The 17,692-nt window shown below is 35.5% G+C and overlaps 1 pseudogene; it reads right to left on the reverse strand.

The window, feature by feature from the left end:
• Positions 1-1,202: 1,202 nt before the first annotated feature.
• LOC150058905 (ubiquitin-conjugating enzyme E2 R2-like) lies at positions 1,203-16,302 on the reverse strand (annotated as a pseudogene).
• Positions 16,303-17,692: the final 1,390 nt, after the last annotated feature.

Consider the following 17,692-nt stretch of genomic DNA (forward strand, 5'->3'; position numbering starts at 1 on the left):
TGTCTACCTATTTATTGATGAGTTCAACATTTGGGACTACCATGGACCAAGTGAGATGAATCGTTACCACAAGGAAAAGAGAAATGAAAACAAACCAAAGTTAAATAGCTTAAATTTTAAGGATAAAAAATGACCTTTCTCTATTACTCCTGAGTAATGACATTGAAATATTGAGTAGAGATCAAAAGATCAAAGAGAGAGGCAAACTCTGTGACCTTTGGTCTGGAAGCTGCCCTTTGATGACCTCACAGGCTTCTTCACTAAAACTCAGTTAACCTCAAGAAGATAAGTTTCTGTTACTTCTTTTTTTATTTACAGTGATTCTTGAATCAATTCTTCCATTAATTCTTGCTCACAAAGAGGTCATGCTTGGCAACATTGCAATTTTGGAAATAAATGCTTCATAAAGGATTATTTTATTGAGCATCCTTCTTTTTTTCTATCTAAATTATGAATATTTATTTCAGGCTCTAGATCCCAATTGATTTCAAAAAATGAAATTTGATGTCTCTCCTCAAAGTAACTGAGGCCACCATGTTAAGATGACTTCATGGAGGCAGAAGAAGCGTATTTTGCTAGGCTTAGCGTGAAGAAGTCCCTGACGCCCATCATAGCCCAGGCTTAGGAAAGGAAAGAAACAAAATTTACTGCAATGGGTCTGAACAAATATGCACACACACTAATGTAGATGAGCAGCTAAACATTGGCAAAAAAAAAGTTTTGTGTTTTGTGTTTTTTTTTTTAAGTTTGTTTTCTGGGATTTTTTTGTTTCTGTTTTCATTTTGTTTTTCCATTTTCTTTTGCTACCCAGTATATGCAGCACTTACGAACTCCCAATGGGTTCCCAGCTTTAAACACATAAAATGTCTTTAATTCTTCAGGAATCGGAATCTAAATTCAGACCAAATGTGTTTGAGTTTGGATGATGGTGTTTGAGTTTGCGGGGGGGGGGGGGGGGGGGGGGGGGGGGGAATCAATACAGTGATGAAGGATAATGAATGCAAGAATCAGACATTCTGTGGAGGGTTATTCTCTCTCCATTAAAGGTCCATAAAAAGGAGCAAACTGATCCACAGGGAAGCTGTGTGGTTTCCCCACCACTGTGAATAAGTTTTGCTGAGGGGCCACTGCTAGGTGCCCACTTGGTTCCCCTCCCTTTGGCCTGAGACAGCGGGGCAGTACAGGGCCATTGAAGGAGCCCGTCACGACTCCTCATTCCCAGAATCATTATCATCATAACAGTGGGCATCTTCCTCCTCATTCTCCTCTTTATCATCAATGTCATCATCACACAAGTCGTCATAAAGAAAATCTGAGCTGTTGTCATTGGAGTGCACTTTAGTTTTGATGCAGTATTCCACCAGAGTTGTGGGGACCTTCATTTCATCTTTTTTCTGCTTCGGCCTTAGTGGCTGAAACCTGTTTGCTAATGATTTCAGCATATTCTTTGTCTTTTCCTTTGCTGCCCCTTCCTTTCCTGAACATAACTGAAGCATCCACATTGGCTGGGGAGAAGGTGTTGGGCTCATTAAGCAGTGAGATTACACTTAACAGGATAGTTCTCACATTCTGAGTAGGATTCCAACTTGCTGAGGGGAGTTGGCCACTCTGTGAGTCATCGACAGGTGGATGAAGAATCGAAATGCATACATCCCCATTCTCATAAATGTTGGGGTGCCACATTTTAGTCAAGAATCTGAAGGTAGGTGGTGAACATGGGTAGTCAATAGGAAATTCAATATGTGCCTTAAAGTAGCCGCCTTCGTAGAGGGTGTTGGGGGGTCCGAAGATGGCTACCTCCCAGTTGCAGAGGTCGAACACATCCACCAGGGTGAGGAGGCGACTGTGCGGAGCCTGGGCCCCAGTCCGGGGCGAACAGGCAGAACCAGGCCCCAGATGGCCCCGTGGGCCCGCCCCGAGTCCTCCTCACACTGGACGCAAGCTGGCCGGGGCCCTGCGCCTCACACTAGGGCCAAGTGGGGGGGAGGTGGCAGGAGTTTGGGGAATTCGCTCCCCACTTAGGCCGCTTGAGCATCCTTCTTATGAGCTACTCTTTATTTCTTTTTTTTACAGTGCTTAGGATTGAACTCAGGTCCTTGCACACAGTAGATAGGTGCTTAGATAGAATTGTAGCTACTTATTTTCTCTTATTTTCCTTTTCGTTTCTTTGTTTATTTTATTGTCAGGATGATGTACAGAGGGTTTACAGCTACATATGCAAGGTAGTGAGTACATTTCTTCTGGAACATTGTTAACCCTGCCTATTTTTCTCCCACTTTCCCTACTCCACACCCTTAGTTGTAAAGTTTATTTCAAACACATTGTTTTGTGATTACTGCTGTTACATTGGTTCAGCCTTTGTTCTTTGCTTCATCATTTTTTTCTCTTTCATTGTGTTTCATACCTAATCTAGATTATATTTTCATTCCCAAACCCTCTGTGTTTCAATCCAGTGTTTTTAATTTTACTATTATTTGAAATTCGCAAAAATCTCTTTTTTTCTTTTTTTTTTTTTTTTTGCTAGTCCTGCTCAGGAGGCTGAGATCTGAGGATCAAGGTTCAAAGCCAGTCTGGGCACAAAAGGACCTGAGACTTATCTCCAATTAACCTCTAGAAGATGGGAAGTAGGGCTTGGCTCAAAGGTAGGGCAGTAGCCTGGAGCTGAAGAGCTCAGAGACAGCATCCAGGCTGAGTAAAAGCCCCACGACCCACAGAAAAAAAATAGCAACCACAAAGACATTTTCTTGTTTCCATATCCTGAACTTCATTTCATTTAGCATCATCCTATAGGGTCATATGTAGATAGCTATTAAGCTATTGTGATCCTCTGCTAGAAAAATCCTAGACATAGACTAATTATTACAAATGAGGGAAATTATGGAGCCTACCTTTCTTTGAGTCTGATGTACTTCACAATATGATTTTTCATGAGCATATGAAACTGAAGTCTGAAACTCTAGATACAACAAACTGCACAATTATCTAATTATCAGCTGCAAAAATTTTTGTTAATTAGTTATATTAGGTCTTTTTTGAGATATTGACTAAAAGAAAATGAATGTTTACATATGCATATTGTCATGATTGTTACACTTCTTTTCTGAGAAGCAATCTGTATACAGGTTCCATTCTTAACATTCAGCCTTCAGAAGGAAATTTACACCTGGATGCCAATCCCTCCTACTCTTTCCTGGCTATTCAAAGATGGTAAGATTTGTAAGATTGTAGTTCTAAGCCAGCCTTGGTAGAAGAAATTTCTTAAGATTTTTAGTTCTGATTAATTACCAAAAGCAGAGTCAGAAGAATGGTTCAAGTGGTACACTGCCAGCTGTGAACAAGAAGGATGAATTAAAGCATAATTCTCTGAGTTCAAGACCCAGTACAATAAAATTAAAGATTGAGATCTTGTTTTAAATTTCATTGGTGATACCACATATACCAAACTATTTTGTAAGCCAGTGATTTAGCTATTTTTAACTGTCTTGGATTAAAAACATTATTATCATTTTAACCATATGGTTACTTCTACTTTATTCTTAATATCACCATATTTTAGGGCAAATTAATTTAATAAATGGTCTTTATAAAATTCTGTGGAAATAGCAATGAAAATAAAGAGCTGAAATTTATCAAAACATACCTAATATTTCATTCAAATATTGTAGAAGATATAAAGAAGATTTATTTTGTAACATGAATTTGAATAGCAACAATATGAGATGAAATTAATTTTTGAGTAATAATAGGAAGATGCTAAAAGTAGATTGATTTTCCTTGACAGAATTATTAACTTAGAATCTGCATTTTTATTAGTTGAATATTTACACAATTTTTGTGTAGTCTCCTTTAGTATCTGAATTGAATTTGCATATGTGAAGTAATTATGGTCTGTTTTTATTACATGCAATAATATGAAGCTCATAGTCTACATAAGTACATAAGTAATACTGAAATGCTGAGACTGTAAAATCTTCACTGTTGAGCTTAGCCTACTCTATACTCTATTCCTTGACCTCTCTACTCAGCTCAAAGCTTGGGGAAGAGAAAGGTAACATCAGTAGAAGTATGCCTCCCCTAGCAGATTCATGTGTTGACAGGCTAACTCCTTGTACCTTAGAATCAGGTTGTTAAACATAAAATAATTAAGATCAAGTAATCCTGTAATAAGATAGTTCTATAACCCAATATGGATGTTGCTCTTATGCACAGGAGAATTCAAAAACTAAAGAACATTTTATATTGAGATAAAAGTAAAAATGCACATCACAAAGCCAAGAATTATGGCTTTTGTGTTGAAAACTTGATATTCAAATGGGAGTATCAGTTTAATGGCTATTCCTGGCCCCTGTTCTTTGACACTTTCTTTCCGTCTCCACTTCTCCCTTGCTTTTTCCCTCTTTCTCTTCTCTGCTGTCTGTGCCCCTGAGGGGAACTGTCACCTCCTCCCTATGCTCAAATTCTATCACCTTCCGTCTCATCATGATCCAGGTCAGTAAAACCAAAGTGAAGACTTCAGCTAAAATAAATCTTTCCTCCTTAAATTGTTCATGACAGCCATTCCATCAAAGCAATGCAAGAGCAATATGCTAAGGAAGGAAAGCCAACACTTTCCAGCAAGCCACAAGTTAGAAGGGGCACAGGGCATACATTTCCTTACTGCCTTCACGGGGGAAATACCTCTGACTTGGATTTTTTTAATACTAAAAATACGATAACTTCCTGTTGTTTAACCCATGGTCTTTTGTTACGATAGCCTTGACAAATTAATATACAGTGATTCTGTTCTTGGTATTTTACAGATGTGTATAGATTACTGTACCTTAATTTAGAAGTTAAATATACAAAAGCAAAACCTTAGCAGCTCACAATGAGAATATTCCAAGTACTCCTGAAATCCTTTTTACTTCACAGCCTCAAGTCCAAAATCAAATCATAGACAAATCTTCCTCAGTAGTTAACTTCATATTGTGCTAGATTTTTTTTTGGCAGAGGGAGATTTTGTTTGCTTAACTCCTAGCTTTCTTGTAACTCAGAGAATTAAACTTAGCTGGCATAGCTTTCCCATTTCCATTTATTTTTCAAAGATTCCATTTTATGAACTGAATCTAATAATTGTAACTTTGTAAAAGTATTTAGTCCAACTCTTAGCATTTATTATTTTGTAAGTATGATGCACCCAAAGAGTTTCATAATTTGAGGAGAAATATAATGGGGAAAAGGACACAAATTCCTTTGTCTCACAGAGTTAACATTCCGTTCAAGGTAGTGTTTCTATGCATGTACTTATCATGTCTAATACTATATGTGCCTTTTCTGCTTGATTGTCAGCTTTCTGGAAACAATTAAATCTGAGTTAGCACATAAAAAGCAACAAATTTTCACTGAAAATGCGTGACTGAATGAATGAATCCTCTATTGTTATTTTATAAACAATTTTTTATAACCAGTTTTTTTTGGGTGGGGGGGGTCATGGTGCTTGTACTGGACTGTATGCTGTCACTGAGCTCTTCAGATCAAGGCTATTGCCCTACCCCTGGGCCTGGGCATTGTCCTTGAGCTCTTCAGCTCAAGGCTACCATCCTACTCTTGAGGCAAGCCCCACTTCCCATTTTCTAGAGGTTAATTTGAGATAAAAGTCTCAGGTCCTTTTGTGTCTGGGCTGGCTTTGAACCTTGATCCTCGGATCTCACCTCCTGAGTAGCTAGGATTATAGGCATGAGCCACCCCGCCTGGCTGTAACCAGTTTTTTTCATTATAAAATCTCCCCAAGTAAGGCCTGAGGTGAATACATTATTTAGGAGAAGATGCCGAAAAGCATACAGGAAGGGAAAGAGAAAAGGAAATGTTCACAATGGAAGTCAACATCATGAATGGGTCATTTCAAAAAGTAACTAGACACAGTGATTCCTGGATCCTTTAAGTAATTAAGTCAGGCAAACTTCAGAAGAGACTCAGCCTAATGCTTATCACCACTCTATATCCATTCTTGCCGCTGAAGATCAACTTTGTTTCTGGATTAAACAAGAGAATCTTCAAAATAGACGTCAACACACCTCAGTGTGTGAGGTAGAAAGCCATCAGGATGGATGGTGATTCTCTTAGCTTTAACAGCCAACTTCAACGACAAAGTTGACTAGTAAAAAAAAAGTATTATCTATGAAATAGTTAATACATCTGATGCATTTTAAGTCAACATTATATATGTGATACTACGCAGTGAGGTTTTTAAATATAGACTTTTGAAGCTTTTCTGGCTTTTTATCAAATTTATTTTTTAATTCAAGAGTGGGAAACAATTATCACCCATAAATTGCTGAAGAAGGCTTCTCCATAACTATACCCACACTCAGTATTTCAGGTTTAAACAAATATCCAACTTTAGAAATCAATCATAAGACTCCATAATCAATCATTATTTGTTTCTTGTTCAGATCTTCACTGTTTAAGCATTTTAAAGAATGCCTAGAGTACAGGTACTGTTATCTGCCTACCTATCACACCTAGTTGTATTAAACTAAGCTTCTAAGAGAGTTAACGTAAAGACAGCAATTAATTATAAAGGAAAGGAAAGGCTATAAAATATTGTTTCTGACCCTGTTTTTAAAGGTTATGTTGACAGGTACATATCTCCCATAATCATAATATAAAAATGGCTACTTTTGGATTGGCATGGGGGGCGCTTAATAAATCCATTCTTCTATAACTGTTTTTCCTTTCTTATGTGTAATTCTACTTTTCAGCATTGTCACTGTAACATAAGGCAGAAAAAGTATTAAATTCACTGCAGGAAGCAAGCCTTCATTTTGTTCTTTTAAATAACAGGCTTATAACTATGCAGGACAAACTCGCCCTGATGCTGACAACTTTAAAGTGTCTCTCTCCCCCACCTCTCTCTCCTTCTCTCTCTCTCTCTCTCTCCATCTCCAGCTGAAAGAAGTAAAAGTCTTTGTTATTGATGTATGTGAAATTCTGGGAGAGAAGAGGAGCTGGGGAAAACATGTATTGTTCATAATCCCAGTTAAGGGACCAATTTTGAGTTTCCCAATTTCCATACAGATGGTTGTCCTCATTCCTTTTCTTTGATTATTTGCCCAGTTGCAAACCATCAACCCATGTGTGGATGTGCACATGCACTCACACACACACACACACACACACACACACACACTCACAACTATATACACACAGAAAGTTGGATTGAACCGGTGATGTATTGTGAATATCACTGAAATGAAGAATATCATTGTTTGCTATTCAGATAAACTAAGATGATTTATTCTCCCAATCACCAAACAACAAAACAAAGCAAAATATAATAAATGTGTCATCAGGAAGTGAAACTGACATACAAAATTATAGAAAAGAATATTCTTAATTGGTTAGGAAAATCTACTACAAGTAAAGCCATCATATGTTTTTCTTCTTAACTGTTGTAGAATGTTCTGATACCATTGTGAAATTATTCCCTAGTGAATCTGGGAAATCCAGAAGAATCACTGTAGGGTGAATCAGATTACAAAAAAGACTATACAATATTCTAAAACTATGAAATTCCCTTGTATTACCTAAATTTGAGATGAATGTCCCAAAGTAAATGTGAAATTCTGTTACATTTAGGGAAATTTGCAAAACACATAATGGGCACATTCAAATTAGTATGGATTCCTGGGGACTGTATTCCACTGTAATGAATCTAAGTCTGTCCTAATATGACACAAAATTACCATAATAATGTACTCTTAGATACCTCAAAGCCCTTGCTGGATCATGATTGTTCATGTCATGAGACTAGTCGGATCTGAACAATTTTTCTATTTGCAATACCAGAACCTCAAAATACAGACTCCAGGATGGAAGTTTGGCTTAGTGGTAAGAGTGATTGCCTAACATGCATGGAGACCAGGGTTTGATTCCTCAGTACCACATGCACAGGAAAAAAGCGAGAAGTGGTGCTGTGCCTCAAGTGGTAGAGCTCTAGCCTTGAGAAAAAAAAATCCCAAGAACAGTGCTCAGGCCCTGACTGGCCTGCCAGGACTGGCAAAAAAATTTAAAAAGAAAAAACAGACTCCCACATAGTAAGTTTGAGTTACAGCTAGTTTTTATATTATTCAGACATAAAAAATAGTTTTTTCTGAAGGAACAATTCTCCTAAATGTCTTTCCTACTCCTATGAAATCGAGTCTCTTTTTAATCACTCATCTAACAGACTATTTCCTCACAACTGGTTATTGGTTATTTGTTTCCATTAATGATTTTCCAACTTTGTCAGGAACAAGATTATGTTTTAATGCATCACTCAGCACCTTGTGCTCTTCCTAACATGGTACTTTATATGGTAGAGAGAAGCTGAGAGCATGTGGATAAATATGAGGGGGGTGGCATGGAGGGAGGGAAAGAGAAAATAAAGGACAAAAGCAGAGACAGAGACTGAGAGAAAAGTAGAGAACACACAGAAGAAAGATACTTTCGAGTCATATCATATAGTAAAAACACGTCAGTTCGTTGAAAGTGTTTTTTGTCAGAAAATGTTCCACCTATATCTTTGCTTAAAGAATCTTGTGAAAAAAGCAGGTTATCAATCACTGAACGCTTGCAAACAGAAGTTTAATAACTATCTGAAATGCTAGAGTCTATAATTATCTTGGTAGGGTGGTGGATTGAGGACTCTCAAGATCACATTTCTCTGAACTTTGAAATCTGTATCCATATGTCAATTATGTTGTCTGTCAAAACATCTGCTCTCTCATCTCTCCAAAAATAGGTAAGCCCAACAACTGATTTTAGTTATTAATTTTAAGATGTCTATAGTTAATTTCTTTCAATAAGGATTTGCATCCAAAATGTAAGTATTCAAGTATTACTTGAATTTTATATTTTTAAATATTTTCAGTGTAAATTAATTGTGCAAATGGGATATTTACATTTGTATAATATATTTTAATCAAATGTTTCTGGTGAATTTCATTGTACTATTTTCACACACAAACCTATGAAGTAAAACATAAATATGACATTATACATATGCTAATTATAAAATATCCTATAATACTAACCCAAATGAAGGAATTTGAAGTAAAATTAATTTCATAGATAAACACGTAGCTTTCTGCATGAGACACTGTCACATGAAGATTGTGATTTGGCTTTTTCTTTATATAAACTTAGGTGAAAAGGAAATTTCCTTTCCTGAAGGGTATTTGAGAAGAAGATATTTACCAATAATGCTTTTATGTGAGAACGCCTTGAGTCCTAAAGATTCCAGAATGTAGGTGACTGATTCTCTCTTTAAAAGGTGCATAGATCATAGGATATTTCACTTGGGTAGTTCTGAATCCAGGCCTGCAAATAATAAAAATCATGTACATCATAATGTAGCTATTTTATCTTATTTCCTGTTAACTGTGGTGTTACATGACATTCACTTAAGCCATTTTTATTGGGCTTTAATGATAAATTAACTGAAAAATCAATAGTATGGAATTCTTTTCCTAAATCAGTGATAGCTGTTGTTCAACTGGTTGATTCTTCTAGATTATTTTATTATATACCTTTTGTGTGAAAATTAATCCAGTTTACAAAATTAGCATGTTTATCAAATTTTAGACAAAAAAATCTAAATTAATTAAATGACTCTATAAACAAATTTAAAAGTTTGGGCAAAATATCATTTTCAGTTTATCAATAAAAGAACAAAGCTATAACAATAAATAGAAGCTATGACAACATAGTTCTTACACATTCACTCAGATTAAGAGTTGAAAAGTTTTGCTCATTTTTTATATTATTTGCCCCACAATAACAAGTTTGATATATTTTTGATGAGGCAAGAATGACAGTGGCTCAAGACAAGCTCAATTCTCCAGTCTTTCATCAAATCACAGGAAGGATGTGGGATTGAACAGTAGCAGGGAAAGCCCTTTCCAAATCTTTTGCATTGGCACAGTGGCATTTCTCTCTCTCTCTCTCTCTCTCATCTCTCTCTCTCTCTCTCTCTTCTCTCTCTCTCTCTCTCTCTCTCATCTCTCTCTCTCTCTTTCTCTCTCACCAGCTTCAGGATTTGAAATTATGAATTATGGCTTGCTTGCTCAGGGCTTTACCATTTGATTCACACCTCCTAGTGTTTTGCTGGCTAATTTTTTGAGGGGAGTGTGAAGTCTAGCAGACTTTACTACCCAGATTGTCTTTGAATTGTCATGCTGTAGATCTCACCCTCCTGATTATCTAGGATTATAGGCATGACACTTGGCTTCCATTCTTTTTTAGCTAGAGATTAACCCAAATAAAGACCTACATACTTCTTCACATTAAAATATAAGTGGAATTTTCTAAATGGCTAGGATTTAAGAGTCTAGCCCAATAGAGTTTCTTATTCAGTGCAATGGGTGGGGGGGAGGAAGAAGAGTCTACCCTGATTTTAAGATAAATAGCTAGTCACTGCTGCAAGGTGTACACATTAGCTTATTGGAAATGATCCTATTTATCCACGTATTAGACCTAATTATATAGAATCAAATAAATCAGGCAAACAGATAAAGGTCAAATGTTAAAAACCAGTGCTAAGAAACTAGAAGGACAGAGTCAAGCATTGGTGTCTCATGCCTTTATTCCTAATTACACAGAAGGCTGATATGAAAATTGCAGTTTGAAGCCAGTTCAGGCAAGAAAATCCCTGAGGCTCAATAAAGTTAAGGGATATACGTAGACACTGAGTTCAAGTCCTACGGCCAGCAGACACACACACACACACACACACACACACACACACACACACACAGAGAGAGAGAGAGAGAGAGAGAGAGAGAGAGAGAGAGAGAGAGAGAGAGAGAGAGAGAGAGAGAGAGAGAAACAAAGAAAAAGGAAATAAATTACAAGCAAAAATCTACATTTAATTGGATAGCATTAATAGTATTATATTTTAAAGCAAGGGCTAATGTCCAATTTTAGTCTTTAAAATTGCCTAGGACATACTGCTTCTGGACTATTAACTGTTGGTTTTTTCCTTCAGTATTTAGATCACAACTTCTTAAGACATAGCTATATTTTGACAGATCCTGATGAAGAGTGCCATGAAATTGTGACTCAATTGTCACCTTCAGAGTATTCAAGCTGAAAAACTCAGGATGAGTGCTAGGTACTAATTAGAACTGTTATATTAGGAAAGCAAATACAATGGTGTCTAACATTAAACAAAGCACAATTCTCATCAAAAATGCTTTCTTTTGTGTTTGAGTTATTCTATAAAACCATTTTGCATGCTAACGAAGCACAAACAATCATTGCCAAAGTAACAAGTTTCACACCATTACAAAAATCACATAGAGCCCTATTGTTTGTTGTCTTTTGATTTTTTAATGCTAATTTTACACTTGATAATTTCAGATCCCATTTGTACTATCATGCACAATCCCCCTTTTGTTTTTATTTTCTTTTCTTTTTCTCTGTGAAGGTGAAGGCTAGCAATGGAAAAAAATAACTCTTCATGTGAAAAGTGAAAGAAATAATTATTTCTAAAATGAGATGATAAAGCAGACTGGAAAGTTCAGAAAAACACTATGAGAATTACCATCAAGTGGAAAGATAACATTAATTTTAATAGAGCTGATAATAGAGGGGAACCTAGACTTCTATAAAAAGGGAGTGTGTGCTTGTGCTCACATGAAAGAGGAGAGAGAGAGAGAGAGAGAGAGAGAGAGAGAGAGAGAGAGAGAGAGAGAGAGACAGACAGAGACAGAGACAGAGACAGAGAGACAGAGAGAGAGACAGAGAGAGAGACAGAGAGAGAGAGACAGAGAGAGAGAGAGACAGAGAGACAGAGAGAGAGAGAGAGACAGAGAGAGAGACAGAGACAGAGAGAGAGAGAGAGAGAGGAGGGATAGGGTCAGAGAAAAGGGGAATAGGAGGGGAAGAGGACCCGAGAAAAGGGAGGGAAGAAGAGTACTGGATAAAAAAGAACAACACCCAGGAACTGTGGAATACAAGTTATGGAAGATGTTAGTGTAAGTTTCACCATACTGCCAGAAGTTACATGGTAACCTAGAGTTATACCGATTTGTGAAATAGAACCAGATAGACTTAAATGTACAAACCCATGCAAAACAATCAAATCTTACAATTAGCTAAGCAAAGAAATTTGGCTATCAGTCAATCAGTCCAAGCTGAAAAATACTAAGAATTCTAGAAAATCTATGCTAAAATAATCATTAATGAACTCAATCAAGGAAGAGTCTTCTCTATTGTGCTACGTGGCATGGGCAGCTTGTATTTTGCTAAGCTAGGTTTTCATATTTGTCTCACATGAGTGCAAGGAGATTTCCTACACATATTTACCTTAAAGACATCAATATCATCTTTTACTTCAGTGTTGCTAAAGGTTATATAAGTTTTTATCTTAAAAGATATTGGGAAGATATATAGTATATTACCTTTGTTTTTACTTTGAGTTTAAACACATGCACACACTCCATTTGGAATAACGTTATCAATGATAACCCCCTTCAATGTTTATGAGAATCTTAAATGTTCTGGTTTCTTTTACAGCTTACACAATGACAGAAGTCAGAACAAAGCTTAACTTTAATAGTACTTATATGCTGCACAGTAGAGCACAGTGCCCAAGATGTCAGAAGTTATTTTTTTCTGCTATGATTCTCTATTTTACTATAACATAAATACATAAAGCATTCATGTTTCTCTTTCATTTTACTACTTAAAATGTATTACTACTTAAAATGTATTAACTTCCCAAAGCTTTAAACAAAACTAAGCTTAGATCTCCTTTGTAGCTCCAAAACCTCTCTTCTTTTTTAGTCTACTATTAAAAGCCTTTGTCACATGTTCATTTTCTAGTGATGAATTCTCCTACCATTAATTTTATATTTTATGTTCATTTCTAATCCATTGCAATTAACCCTATATAAACAAAAGCATTATATAGAAATGTTATAAACCCTCAGCCTAATTTTAATTATGTTCTAAAATCTAAGTGGCATAATTGTATATAGAGATTATCTTCTTGAATACTTGTTTGTTAAAGACGTCATTTGAAATATGATGTAAAAATCAATGTTAATAAATTCTTTAACAAAAAAGAAATGTTATAAAAGTATGATTGTATGTATGGATTACTATGGAAATATTATAAAAATTTTAGGTAAGTAATTGTTTCATGGTTTTCATAGGATGATGTACTAATGTTTCTGTCTCTGAAAAGATATTCCCTTGTTAGTTCATGCTCAAATTTTTCTTCCTTTTAAATATTCTCCCTAGAACCACAAAAAGAATGAACCAAGAAACATGGAAATGAAAGAGAAGAAAGGATGAAAGAAAAGGAATGAAGAAGTGTGGGAAGAGGAATAAGGAAAGGAAAGGAAAGATGAAAGTGAAATCCTGGGGCAATTTCTAGGTCATGTTTCTATTAAAGTGGGATAAAAATATCCTCTGTCCTTTCCTTTCAGGTGTTTCTAACATTGTTGCTTAAAATTGAGTAAATATGATAATATGATTCTTTAATATATAAAAGTCTGAAAGAAATATTTACTTCAATAATCATGCATATATTCAAAGTAACATTTAAAACTATAGACAAATATCTAAATCTGTTTTATGGAGAAATGCTTCAGGATAAATACAAACACCTCTGTATATGTATTAAAATAGATTTTACAAAATATAGCAAATTACTATGAAAATCTTTTTCTACCATTAATATTTGAACTCTGAACTTTATATTTGAGAGGCAAATGTTGTACTACTTAAACCATACCCTAACTTCAAAACTCATTTTTAGTTCATAAAAATTACTGGTTAATTGAAGTGCAATAATCACGAGTTTTTTTTCTAAAAAGCTCCTTCTTTGGTCTTTTCTAGACATGAAAGTACATTCTAACAATTAGACTTACATCTATTCACCCAAAAATTCAGATACATATGTATTATATATATATATATATCCTTAATTTCTACATTTTAGGGACTTAATGTTAAGGGCTTTTCTTTTTGCAAAATATAAAATCCAGCAGTATTTCTAACAAGTTTAAAATATAACTGAATATTGGGATTAGGACTTCAGAAAATCGGTAGATGATTCAAGGAATGTATATTTCAATAGACATTACCTTAAGTAATTGTTTTATTTAAAATTAATTTTAAGGGAGAATTCAAGTGGTATCCTTGCTCTGAACAGCTAACATAAAATCCCACAATATAACTACTAAAAACATGGAACTGGAGGTATGAGGAAGGGAAAAGTCAAGGGGAGAAAAGCTAAAGGAATGAAGAAAGGAAGGATGGGAGAATAAAGTCATAATATTTGGATGTACACATGTGAAATGAAATTAGCAAAGTGAAGGTCATGATTGAGCTTAGGACAGATGGGAGAGATTGATGGCAGGAGTGACTTTGATCCAGATGTACTTATTGTATTCATAAACTGACATGTGGGGGGATTGAACTCTCTTTGTATAACTATTGAAAACAATACAAATAATATTAAAAATTTTAAGCAAAAGAACAACAAAATGGTCAGAAAAGAATAGATATAGCCTTTCTAAATACTTTATCTTGAAAATGTAAAGTAGGCATACTTTTCTTTATCTGTGACATGGAAGCATTTAGATAAAATAGATGCTTCACAAAGGAAGACACTCTCAGGAAAAGCACACAAAGGTATCTGTGTATCTGATCATATAAAGTAATAATTGTGGAAATGAACTCCAAGGAATGGAAACCAGAGACATTTCTTCTTCACTGCTATTTTCATTTTCTTTTATTTTCCTCTTATTTATTCATTCATCTCTCTTGGTGAGAGTAAGGGGAGCATAGAAATGGAGGGACAAATACAACAGTTATACTCACTAGACACTATACAACTTGTGGGTAGGAACAGGAAGGAAAAACTAGGAGAAATCAAGGGAAGGTATGACATTCTCTGAAAGAAAATATACTCACTTCCTGACTTATGAAATGCAAGCCCTTTGTACGTTACTTTTATAATAATAAAAAATGAAAATAAATAAAGGAGTCCATTGAAAGAATTTCCCTTTATTATTAATGAATGACCCAATTTTTTAAAAAAAATGGTCATTAGTATTTAAGATACAGCAGTAAGTAGTATTCTATTGATTAAAAATAATGCCCATTTAGTCTCCATATTTAGTCTGCTGAATTAAATGTGATTGTTCCAGTCAGGTAACAGAACCACCACCAGTCTCACAATGTTAGGTGAACTAGTCCAGCCTGGGCATCTTGCTCTCTCTGTGATTAATTCTTGCTCTCTACTACTCCTTTGCCCTCGTGGACAAGAGACCAGGAAACTTTCTTTAAACAATATTTCAGCTACTTGATTTCTGGGCAAGCATGTTCTGTGCATAAACTCTCATCTCTACATCTTTTTCTGGTCCCCTTTTCCCTCCTCCGCTTCTTTCTACACTGTACAACATGGTAGGCATAGACTACCCCCAACCCAGAGTCAGTCCTGGGAAGCACCAGCTCTATTCTTCTCTGGTGCTTTTTGGGCTGCTATCCTGGATACATCCATTCCACAGATGGAATGACAAGCCCTACTGTTTTATTTATGATGCAATCAGCCACTGTAAGGAGGTGAACAGTAACTGCTAGTCTATTGCATAAAAAAGCCTTTTTAGCCCTATGTTATAAACATTTAGAAGTGTCTCTCTTACCCTTTTAGAAAAAGCACAGCAGGAGGCAGATAGAGGTCACTGGGAGCCTCTAATTCATCTGCATTTATAGTAGGTGTTGCAAGCTCTATTAGCAGAAAATGTATGACAGTGAGACCCAAGTTTAATGTTTTACTTTAAATATCTGCCTTTTCTCACTAATGCCAGAAGTCGTGCCCGTGATTGCTAGACATTGACTAGCATAAGCTTCCCCTTTGGCAGCAACCATGAGTTGGAAAACTGCTGCTATGGTAATATGTTCGGGTATCATTCCAGAAAATCCTGCTACAAATATATATTTTTTTTAATTTCAGAAATCAGCAGTAAGGTACAGAGTGCAGTTTGTTTTTTTCTTGTCAATATAAACATTGACATGTGTTTAAATTTTTTTTAATCAAAACTAGACATATAAGAATATTATCTTTTGATTCACCAGTGGCAATTATTTTGAAGAGATCGTAATGCTCTTCTCATCACACCAGTAACAATGTCCTAAAAGTGGCTTTGCCATCAACCTACCAAGTTGGCACCCTAAAAAAGCTGGCAAAGGGCTTCTCACTCACTGATTTCACACTATAATTATAATGGCTTCCTTACTGGTCTCCCTTTTTACTCTGGACACTGCCATCTTGTGAGTACTAAATACATCATCAATGAGTCTCATTCTCATGTATTACACTAATACATCATTGGAATGACAACTGCTTCTGATGATCTATTAATGCAATACATCAGGGGGAGGCACACAAATGGAGTATTACTCACAAACCGGTGCTGTCTTCATAAAGCCAGGACCCAAATTCAATTCCATTTAATGACACAGAACTCATAGCCTGATAGCAGCCAGCTAATACTCACTATCAAAATTCTGGCATCATCAAAGAAATTATTTGCATTCTCATTAAATTATCAACAAAAACTTTTCCCTTCCTGGAAATGGATCTGTCTGGTAAATCAGTGTGATTCAGATCCCATGAGCTCATCATCTCCTATGACACACAAGAATTATTTTGCAATTGTCCATGAATAAAACAAATATCCCTTTTCTCTATCTTGGCTACTTCACATTCTATACTCGTTAAAATAGGACATCAGATTTCTCTCATCTGAAACACAATTTCTTTGATAAACACATACACTGCATTGAATGCTTTGTAGTCACCAGACACTGTCTAAAGAGTTGTACTTCTATATACGTTAAATAGAGAAAAACAAGGACACAGGAAAATGCAGCTGAATTTGCTCTAGTCGATGAGATTGCACTCCATGCATGTGTCATTTGTCATAAAGCCATCATAAAGCACAACCAGTCCCTGTGTTCTTTATTTCTCTATAAGACATATCTCTTTGCATTTGTATAGCTTACTGAGAAAATGAAATTGGGTAATCTTTTGCTGTTTGGTTGATGTTATGAACAGGATTTTGCAATGTCTTTAATGATGAAATTTTAAAAACAATTATACCTAGCCTTCATTACATGAATTCTTTCTGAAATTCCATTTTTAACCTGCCTTCTTTTTTTCCTTTTAGGTTCAAGTCAGAATCCCTTGAGTGTTTTCAATGGTGTTTCATAACAATAATCCAATTTAATCTAAATGAAACAGGTATCACAGTTTTATGACTAGCCTCTGAATTTTTAGGTCATTTTACTCTCCATGAAAACTAAGAATAAATATCAAAATATTATATAATGGAGTCGTGGTTTTTAGCACAATTGAAATCTGGGTGCATAACATCTGCCCACCTTTGTAACAAAATATTACAAATAGACTATTTTCTACACAAAAGCACTTATGTATTTCTAATACCTTTAGAGAAATATTCCTGGGGTCTATACTGAAGATAAATGTAGAGATGGGAAGTTTTATGAAAAAGGTTTTAGCAGCTGACATGTGGCCACCTCAGTCTACTTCACATATGAGCCAATCCACAGCTATGTTGCATTCATTGTATATCCTAGCAATGCCTTTTTTTCTTCCTCTTATCTGATATTAAATACTTTTAATATGCTAAAATAT

Source organism: Megascapheus bottae, chromosome 9 (genome assembly GCF_031878675.1).
Source record: "Megascapheus bottae isolate mThoBot1 chromosome 9, mThoBot2.hap1, whole genome shotgun sequence".
NCBI lineage: Eukaryota > Metazoa > Chordata > Mammalia > Rodentia > Geomyidae > Megascapheus > Megascapheus bottae.